The following is an 11345-nucleotide window of genomic DNA, read 5'->3' on the forward strand; positions in this document are numbered from 1 at the left end:
AATACATACCACATAAGTGTAGGCATGTCAATATTTGAGTCATTATATGGCTACAAGGTCCAAGTACCTCTTCCACATTGTTTCATGATGAAGTGAATTCCCTTGCTAGAGAAGAACTAGAAAAGATGGAGGTCTTAATGAAGCAATGTAAGGAAAATATTAAAAAGTCACAAGAGACTATGAAATCTTATGCTGATGAAAAATGAAGGTATCTGGATTTTGAAGAGGGAGAATGGGTATTCTTGAAGGTACCTAAATCTTGTTATGCTTCTCTTAAAGATGGACATAATAAGCTTACTCATTACTATTATGGTCCATATCAAATCTCAAGGAAAGTTGGAGATCTTGCCTACCACCATGATCTTCCTTCAACTTCATGCATTCACAAAAATTTTCATGTCTATCAACTCAAAAAGTATATTGGCCTTGATTTTCAAGTTCTTGAAGAACTACCTCCCCTTGATGAGGATGGGTTGATCATCTATGAGCCCAAGAGGATTGTTTCCAAGTGTAGAAGGTCCTAAGGAATCATATTATCATGGAATATATTATTAAATGAAAGGGTTTGCCTATGGAGGAGTCTTCTTGGCAGCATGCTTCATATTTGGAACAACTTCCATGGCTTCTTCAAGAGGATACTAGCTCACTGAATATGGGATAGCTTACTATATAAAATCTCTATATTCAAAATAATTGGCCTATTGATGCCAAGTTTGTATTTTGAAGACATGGATGGTTACATATTGAAGTATACTTCATTTCTATACCTATATGCATCAATCTGACATTTTTGCTAAAGTAATGGGTCATTTTCTATAGCTACCCTATTTGGACAAAATTTCAAAATTTTACTACTTGTCATTTTGATGATGCTTTGATGGGACCTAAAATGGGTCGACACTAGCTATGGCACTAGCCAGACCTCATGCACAAAACAGACAACCCTACCACACGGCCTTGCGGGCTACGAGTATCTCTAATACACTGATGTACACTAGATAGACTTAATTATTGCATTTGTAGTTGATATGTAGTCCAACGTTTACCTTCCCTTCTCCTCAAAGGGAGATCCCATAACATATAGGCATAGTGCCTCGTAACACAAACATAAGGAAGCATCCCTTAGCTGATTGCCACAGCTCCACTGTTTTATATGATCCAGGAATATATAGATCCTCACCAAATAGTCCCAAGGAAAACATACAGCTGACCTACAGCAAAGGCTCCTTTCCACTCAACGTATAAGTCATATCGTAACAAGACAATTGCTATGCAAATCTAGGACTGATACCATGTCGTGCGTTATGCATAGTGCATTTGATCCTAGTGCACAAACAATATTTAACAAATCAACATTTTGTGATGTGGAAAAAACAGCCCTTTCTTGATTTTCACTAAACGTATACTTCGATGTATAGAGACTAGCACCGATTTCTCATGCTATTAGCCCCTTAAATTGGAATATCGCAATTATAAATGGAATGCACAATCAAATGTTTCAAAAATTCAAAACCCTCTCAGCCCTCGTAATCTCTTAACATCACCCTACCTCTGCGACATTTAGGTTATGCTGCGTTGCATAGGTGTAGGGTATTATTTTGTATGTATTTTTTGCATAAAATGAGAAAACCATGAACTATGACACATAAAAAAAGTCAAAATGAAGCCAAAATTCATGCATGAGCTTTTTTATACAGCCACAACCACGAATCATAATTTTTTAGATTTTTATAATACGAATATCCTATTTTCTCCCATTTTTAGTTATTTTTCGCTATTTATTTGTGCATAAAAATAGATTATTTTTTAATTTCTGATTAGTGGCTACCTGTGATAGCTAAAAGATGTTTCGTCTCAAAATTTCATCCCATGCGCATCTCTTTTCTCCACCCAACACCAATAAAACCTTCATTTTTACACTAAAAATGTACTTTTTGAGCTATATATTAATTTTGCATTTATTATTATGGATCTACATTTCTTTTATGCACAACCCTCAATCGTAATGAAAACAAGATCCAAACAAATTTTTGTTCCATATGAATTCAATTTCAACCATCAAACATCAACAAGAAGTAAATTTCCTTTGTAAATATGAGGCATACCGCTTATTTGCATGTTGCGGGTTTTGTAATTAATTTTTTTGGGTTGCCAATGAACCGACCAATAGAAAACATTCAATGCTGAACATCTCGCCTCAGCCTCCTCTTGATTTTGGAGCAATCCGATCATCGTCGAACAAGCATCCTTCAGCCCCTCTTCTTCTTGATTCTTCGCACATGAATCGTCACTTGGAAGAGAGAGAGGGAGGAGAGAGAAATACTAGTTTTTGATTTGCTAATTTGGGCAGCCATTGGAGGAGCGAAGATCGGGGATTGGAAGTGAAGGAAGAGTGTAGATCACTGCTACCATCAGTTTATGGGGGTACATTAAGGTGGCATAACCCCCTCTCCCTCTCCCTCCATCATTCGTCGTGTTATCACCATTGCGCTCTTCTCCCTTTTTTTTGCAAAAAAATAGTCCCCCCCGGGTCGCGTGAGAATTGGGGGTTTGGAGACCCCAAGGTTCACCCCCCTTGGCCTCCCAAAGTCCTTTTCACACTACTCTTTTGTCTTTGGCCTTGGGCACCCCCATTCGATTGTCTGGCCTTCGATCCATGATCTGAAAATTCCTAGGCATCCGTCTCAAAGTCCCCCACTATCGAGCATCTACCAAAGTCTCATTTGACATGCTGTGAAATTATGAAAATTCCCCAACCGCTACTTGGTGGGTCTTTAATAAAGCACTTTTGGGGCTTGCCGCTTAAAATTGTACTGATTGCAGCTACTGCCTTTGACGAAGTCTATTTTTCCCCTAAAACTGGAATTTTTTGGCTATTTTTAAGCACTTTTTGACGTCAAGAAACATGTGTCATTGGTAACCATGGGATAGGGCGACTCAGCCCATCGAATCCCACGAACAAATCTGCACATAAATACAACCACAAAGAGCATCAAGCTAATACAAAATGGATACACAACAAAACACGTCACAACTCTCGCTTGATCCCTTGACAAAAAGAAGGCATGAAATCTACGAGGAGTAGGCCTAGCATAATCTAACAAAAAGCCCAAAGCGAGTCACTAACCAACTGCTCCACCACGACCAAGCTAAAAAGAACTATCAGAGAGGTAATCCTAAGTGGTGGTCTAAACTACCTATCTAACGAAAGACAACTCAACTAGGAGCTCCTACTAGGCGAGAACTCCTATAACCTAATCAATAGACAGTGTCTTTTAGCACTTTCCCTTGTAGCCCCAGATTTTCCATACTCAAGGGTGTAAAAAGGAGGGAGCTGAGCATAGTGACCCAAGGAGAACAAGGCATCGGCCTCAGGTCCTATCTCGGTATCCAAGAACCTACCAAGCCCATGCACAAGGCGACACTTAATCCTTTTCTACCGCTCAGTTTTATTTTCACTCCAACCTTCTTTTATTTCCTTTGCTTTTTCAACTAGTTTCCACCCCCAGGAAGACAAAGCATCGACCCTGGGTCTTGTCTCATCTCTAAGAACCTACTAAGCCTTCACGAGGCGATAAATGATTGCTCAAAGATTGTTATTTCTTCTCTATTTTTATAGGGGTTAGAACCCCTTTTTACACACCTCCGTATATTCATATATATTCTTTCAAATATTGAGGGTTTTTTTTCTTCTGGTTAGTTTTAGTAGGCTTCTCTAATTGCCCCACACTAACAGGACCTCCTAGAACAGCCGCCTAGCAGGTTAGCAAAACAAGGTCACTAGAACTCCCATCTAAAATAGGTCTTTTAGTGCTTGACAATATTGGTACAGGAGGCAATGATTACTCAGACCTCCCCCAGACATACAGAACCTAAACCTGGGACTTCATGCCTTGATTTCCAGTCCCCAACAGACAAAAAGAAAGCACCCTTACATACACATATATCATTAATTGCTTAAGGGAAAAGTTTCAGAAAGGGAACAAACCAACCTTGAATGGCCACAAGAAGCTTCCCCGCGGCAAAGGCTCCTTTCAGCTACTTCATCAACCTGTATAGTGCAATCACTAAAACAACAAACCATTAAACGTACCTACACCAAACAGACATAGGGCCCTCTTGGCCTAAAGAAATAGCACATTTCACTACAGACTAGCTAGCCCTCTTGGCCTAATGAAATTAGACATTAAAACCTTAAAGCATCAAGTTGTGGCCCATCCCTCCTCCATATATAGCAAGAGGGGTACATATAACATGTCGTCTAATCAACCTATGGGTCCAAGATAATAGTGATAGATGGGTCTCAGCTACTCTTCGCATTACCCATATCAACCATTGCGTGCCATATAACGCGTGGTCTGATAACATTTCCCACAAATAACTAGGTCATGTCTCATTATCAATAGCAACATCCGAACTAGGGCCACCTTTGAAAAAGAGGTCCTCCTCATGAGAAAAATTGGCTAATGAATCTGCAAACTTATTCCAAGAATGTGGAATCAGCTAAAGAGAGACTCCCTCGAATTCATCAAGTAGGGTTATAGTACTTCGATGATTCATACAAAGGATGGGACTCTAAAATGTGTATATCCCATTTAATTGATTTACGATCAGTTGGGAATCCCCTTTTACTAACAACTGTCCAATACCACCTTTCGTGGCAATATTTAGTCCCATAATCAAAGCCTTATACTCTGCCATATTGTCCTTGAATCCTACCCTGAGGTAAGCAGCTAATTTCATTGTAGCTTTACATCGGGGATCTCAGATAACTACTCCAATACTCCCTTTTTTATTAGGGCCTTGGGATGCTCCATCAAAATATAATGTGTACATCCACAATGGGTTTACACAGTCAGTCATCAAGAACTTCCCTATTTGTAATTATGATAATCAAAATTCAACATATTTAGAGGGTGAACTGATGCCTCCATCCCACCTTCTTCAATAAACTCAATAGGGATGCTTGTCAAAATTTGTAAACAGTGATGGCAGAAAACTTTAATCTCCCACACAAAGCTAATGTCTTCTTGCTCAATCACTTTGTATCCTTTGTTTGCTCCACCAAATAAGCTTTCCTTGATGATATCTTTGCTCTAAATATGGGTGCTCCAAATAAGGGATCAACCGCCCCATCAACCAATTTAAGCTCTCCTATAGGTCTCAAATCAATCCCAGCATGGACCTGCAATACATTCAGTGCGTTAGCATATTCAGAAATAATAAGGCTTAATATTTTTAAGATTAACCTTATTTTTAAAATCCACTCCCTGTAGATCAACTAATAAAGTCGTGGACTTATTTTTACCTATCCTAACTATCTTGTAAGGGACATCCCATTTAGGTTCCAACTTTCTTGGAAATAGCTCCCTATGCGCATGATGGTAGTATAGAACTAACCGCCCTTTCTTAAAGGTATATTTCTTTGCTTTTGGATCATGCAACTGCTTCATTTGACGCTTAGCCACTTCTTGGTCCAACAAAATCTGCAATTTAAGCTCATCCAAGTGGGCTATAGTTGTAAACCGCTCGAATAGGGAATCTTCATCACCCAAAGAATGATTGGTTATGAATCTTATCGGCAACTCAATTTTCAAGGGCAAGACACACTCCTCCCCATAAACTAATTTGAACAAGGTGTGGCCAGTGGCTCGTTTAAACGTTGTGTTATATGCCCAAACAGCTACATATAATTTTGTATCCCAGCCCCGTTTCTTTTCGGAGACTATCTTGGATAGGACCCACAAGGTGCTTATTGGTACTTTCAACTTGTCCATTGACTTGCAAATTATAGGGGGTCGTCTTTTTATGCCTAATTTTCCAAGTTTGAGTCAAGCTTTTAATCACTTTGTTCAAAAAGTGAGTTCCACAGTCTGATACTATTTCCTTTGATGGACCAAAACAGCAAATAATCTGCTCAAGTAGGAAACTGGGAGTCTCTTTTGCATTGTCTTGCCTCGTTGCCCGTGCTTCTGACCACTTTGTAAAGTAATCAATGGCTACTATAATGTATCTCTTCTAAGTAGTGGACGACGGGGTTATGGGACCCACAAAGTCGATGCCCCACTTCTCAAATGGAAGAATAGCCATAACAGACATAAGTGGATGCTTCATATTCTCTCTCCTGTCATGTCTTTGACATGTATCACATCTCTTAATATACTCAAATGAATCTTGGACGATGGACAACTACCAATATCCAACTCTTAAAGCCTTCTATGCCATCAACTGGCCAACAAAGTGCCCTCCACAAGTGGAGTCATGGCACTCCTCTAAGATAAATGGAACTCATCAAGCATCGCACATCGGCGATAGATGCCATCAACACCCTACTGATATAGTGTTCGTGCGATCAAGGAAAATTTCAATGCTTGTTGTTTAATTTTTCTCTTCTCCGATTTGGATAAAGTAGCTCCAGTCTCTCCCGTAGATAAATAGTGCATTATAGCAGCATACCAAGAGCGAATAGATGCCATCTGAATCCTAAACAATGTTTCCATGTCACTTCCTTCAGCCAAGACCTCTTTTGGCTCTCCGAAATCCACGAGACATTCCACAATTCCCTGTAGCTTCGGTGGCTTTCTCTTGATCTTACAATCAAACTCTTGCAAAGTGATTAACCACTTTTCTAAACAGTCCGGAGGCTGTAACTTATTCAACAAAAATTGAAGCCCTTTTGTCTTCATATAAAAAACCACCTTCTCATAAAGAATGTAGTGCCTAAACTTTTTGGTCGCAAATACCATTGCAAGGCATAACTTCTCCATATATGTGTAGTTAATTTCTAATATGCCCAACTTCCAATTGGAAAAAGCTATCGAATGGTACCACTTTTCCTCCCGAACTTGGGATAAGGAGTAGCTTATACTATGCATAGTGGCTGCTAAAAATATATACAACATTTCGCCCCTTTTAGGTTTATCATTCCATGTAAACTGACAGTTGAAGGACAATAGGTTTATCAATGGCAACGCTCTTTCTGCCAAGGCATTGATAAACCTCTGATAATACCCTACCGATGACAGAAAGCTATGTACTTACTTTGGAGTACGTGGCAACTCATGGCGACTATGACCTTGATCTTTTTACAGTCAGTCGCAATCCCTACTCATCTGACCACATGGCCTAAGAATAGCCCATAAGGGACTCCAAAGACACACTTCCATGGGTTAAGAGCTATGCAAAATTGTCTGCAACGTTCAAAACACTTCCACAAAATGATCAACTTCCTTTCTCTAGTGGTGTTTGCCCCCAAGTTATCAATGAATACTTTCAACTCCTCTAGGGAGATGTCACCAAAGGTCTTTGCTACGAAGTAGGTGCATTACATAAACAAAATGCCATCACATGGTACGCAAAGGTACCAAAGACAATAATAAATGTCATTCTAAGCTTGTCTTGCTCAACATTTGCCATTTGATTGTACCCCGCAAAGCAATCCATGAACAAATATACTTCCCTATCCACTAATTGATTGAAAATGTTGTTAATAAAGGGCAATGGGTAGTAGTCTTCAATAGTCTATTTATTCAACTCTCTAAAGTCTACACAAAGCCATACGTGATTATTCTTCTTCTTTCCGATCACAATTGTTGAACACCATTCAGCATGTTGAACAGGGAAGATCAAACTCTCTTTCCGCAACTTCTATAGCTCCTCAAACAGCTCGTCCCATAATTCAAAAGGCATACATATTACTTTATGATGTACAGGATGGGTACCTTCCTTTACAAGAATAGTATGCATAGCTAGACTGGGGGGAATGCCCCTAAGTTTTTCATAGCTCCAAGAAAGATGTCGCGGAACTCCTAAATCAAGGACACATAATCCTCTATCTCTTCCAAACTAAGCATGGAACCTAATTTAATTGGCTGCGAATCATTAGGTATACCAAGGTCCAACTCAATAACTTCCGAATCTCTTATTCAATCTTGAGGCTCTATCAGCTCATTCAATGTTATCTGATAAATGTCCTCTGTAGTGGACCCTTCTTTAGATCCATCGTTCCATGGTGTCTCACTATCAAATGGATCATCTATTGTTTTTAGTTTGGTAGAGGATAAAGGAGCTCTCTCACTCTAAGGAGACTCAGGGTAAGCATACACAATTACACAACTAGCACCTCTACCTAGAATCACTTGACCAGCGGGTATATCGACTTGGCAGTTTATTCATAAGATCCATGGCCTACCTAGCAAAACTCGGTAGCTAGGATGTCTTGCAAACCTTATCACCCTAAAGTATAGATAGCATTCCATGCTCGCAACTGTAACATGGAATTTAGTGATACAACCTTCTGGTTGTCTTAGTCTATCATCTGCCATCCTAAGAAGTGTGGAGCTGTCTTTTTGAATTTCAAGACCTAGCCTCTCCATCAAGTCTGAACTCATGATATTGATGGAGGATCCAATGTCCACGATAGCGTGCTTCACTAATATTTCATCCACATATGTTGAAACCCTAGGGCAATGTTTTTTAGCATGATCAAACAAATCTTCTCCCACTCTAGCTATGCCCAAAGGTTCTACAATATACCCAATACACAAGATTTTCTTGAATTCCTCGCGTACTCATGGAGACAATTTAATTGGTTCGAGTCTCTAGACCATGATACCATATTAATGCCCTTCCTTTTAATGTCATATTGAAGAATATCATTAAGTGTCCTTCGTCTTGGATTCGATAATTGAACATGAGCGTTTGAAACTCCTTTATATGGAGTTCTCCATCTTCTTTTGCTAACCCATGGAAGATGGAAAATATGCTCGTAATGCTAATAAATCCGATGTCCCTGTTGAAATTTCGATGGGTTGTGCCATGGCTACAACCAGATTGACAATAGGAGTTTGTGTGGGTAAAACTACACCCCTACTTGAAGTGGGTTGATTTATTGGAAGTGGGGAAGTACTAAGACTAATGCTTGCACTCAAAGGGCTACTTATGACACTTAGGTTATTAGAACCACTGCCGCTTATGCGTAGTGGGATACTTCTTTGAGAGGAATAACACCTTACAATCTCCAACTGCCGTCTAGCCCTCTCAACATGTTCCGCTTTTTTTATTTCAGCTTGACGGTTCTTGTCAGAGGACATAAACCGACTATTTGGTCCCTAGAAACCTGAGATTCAAAACCACCACTTATTGGCGGCTCCTAGCAAACGCACCACTGATGGGACCTAAAATGGGTTGGCACTGGCTATAACACTAGCCGGACCTCATACACAAAACAAACAATCCCACCACATGGCCTTGTGGGCCAAGAGCGGCTGTAATACATCGATGTACACTAGATAGACTTAATTATGCATTTGTAGCTGATATGTTGTGCAACATTTACCTTCCCTTCTCCTCAGGGGGAGATCCCATAACATATAGGCATAGTGCCGCATAACACAAACATGAGGAAGCACCCCTCGATTGATTGCCGCAGCTCCACTACAACTCTCATTAGGGCCGAAAACGCTTCAAAAAATTCACTTTTGTTAATCACGGGATTAAGAAAATGGCCAAAGAGAGTTTGCCATGTGTGCAAGAATATGGTATTCTTGTCTCCTCTTTTTTGGAGATAGTAGAGTCCACTTCGTGTTTCTCTCCTCCTTTTTAGCCAAAATCTCCAATGTCTGACATGTTTTAGTAGTCCCGTAGTCCTTATTTACTTATAAAATTTGACAAATGACATAATAAAGTTGCTGTGAAGTTAATGATGATTTTTTTGAAAGTCGAGAACTTTTTGGCGCCCAATATATTTTCATTAGTCTTCTTAATATTCCTTTTTAGTTCATTCACATTTCTTAGTGAGCTTCTTTCTCTACTTTTTAGTTCATTCATCTTTCTCGATGAGATTCTTTCTCTGCGAATTTAATTTAAGTATGGCATCCAAAAGGCACTCTTCTCATTTAGTAAACTCTTGCACTATTTATAGAGCCACAGAGTTGATGAAAATTGGGATCTTTAGTATAAATGATTAGGTTGCCATGCTGCCCTCTTGCAAGGACTCTCACAAGGTGAAAAGAAAAAAGCGAGAGGATGTTAAACATCACTGGAAGGGACGTATCATTTCTTTCAAAATTATGTATGAAGGGTGGTTTATCAAACTGCAATATGTTTACATGGCGAAGGATATGCACTTGCCTCCAAACATGCACGTGCAAAGAACAATCCCCCTATAATGAATTATTTTTTGTGAGACCTTAAATCCATCAAAAATTCTCCAAAAATTTTCCATAAGGTTATTAGGCTTTGAAAAAAAATTAGAAATTTTTAAAGATTTTTTAAATCTCATTTGCTATTTTAAAACTATTTTTAAGCAGAAAATGGCCTAAAAATGACCAAAAATCACCCAAAAATAGCATGTCATGATACGGTGTGAAAATGGGGTGTTCGAGGGTCCTTGAACACCCCATTTTTTTGATGGGTTTAAGGTCTTACAAAAATCAAGTCATTACAGGGGGGTGTACTTTGCACGCGCATGTTTACTCCTTCACGATAGGGAGCAAGGAGGACCCCTTTGAAGATTTTGTTGTGCCACTCTCGCACCATATCAAGTCATCCACGATACAGAGCGAGAAGTATAGTACCAAACATTATGCTTTGCCATGCTCGCGCCGTATGAGCTGCTTCACAATACAACCCGAATAGGACCCTGCGAAAATTTGGCTTTGATGCTCTCGCATCATATCAACTTATCCTCTCCATGTCGTATCGACCATACCATCGAATAGTTGTTTTTTACTCTTGTATAAAATTATATTTTAAGAAACTAAGAATTGAATAATAAACGTTTTTAATCTATTACTAGGTAAATATTTTTGTCTCCCAGAAATCAAAGTACTTCCTTTCTTCTAATTATAATATATTATCCTTGTCTTATCCATTGGTGCTTGCTAAAAAGTTGATACTACAATACTGTATAATGAAGATATTCTATTTTCAAAGGCCAAGATCAAGGTGAAAATTTTCACTTTCTATTCTATTAGCTTAAGGATTATCCTTAGTATATCTATCCCTACCAATTTGTATCAACACCATGGGACTCTTTTACCCATTTTCTTATGAATCAAATTGAAGAGATTGAAGAAAAAGCTTGGATTTAGTTGAAACAAAATCTTATAGAATGGATGTCTCAGGGGTCGAAGTAAAGATGCGGCTTGGATTTTCCAACCTAGTTGGGTTTGCTGAAAACTAACGAGATGATCTCGTCTTAGGTCCATGGAGGACCATATCTCTATAGCTCAATCGGCAAGTAAGTGGTATTGATCCTCTATGTAGAGACTCTTTTGATTGTTGATCACCTTCTCAAGATTTTGTGAAAGGAGACGAAGGGAGACGAAGGGAGACCAATGCGG

This window comes from Lygodium microphyllum, chromosome 4 (assembly GCF_053477565.2).
Source record: "Lygodium microphyllum isolate KBCC chromosome 4, Lygodium_microphyllum_v1.1.10, whole genome shotgun sequence".
NCBI lineage: Eukaryota > Viridiplantae > Streptophyta > Polypodiopsida > Schizaeales > Lygodiaceae > Lygodium > Lygodium microphyllum.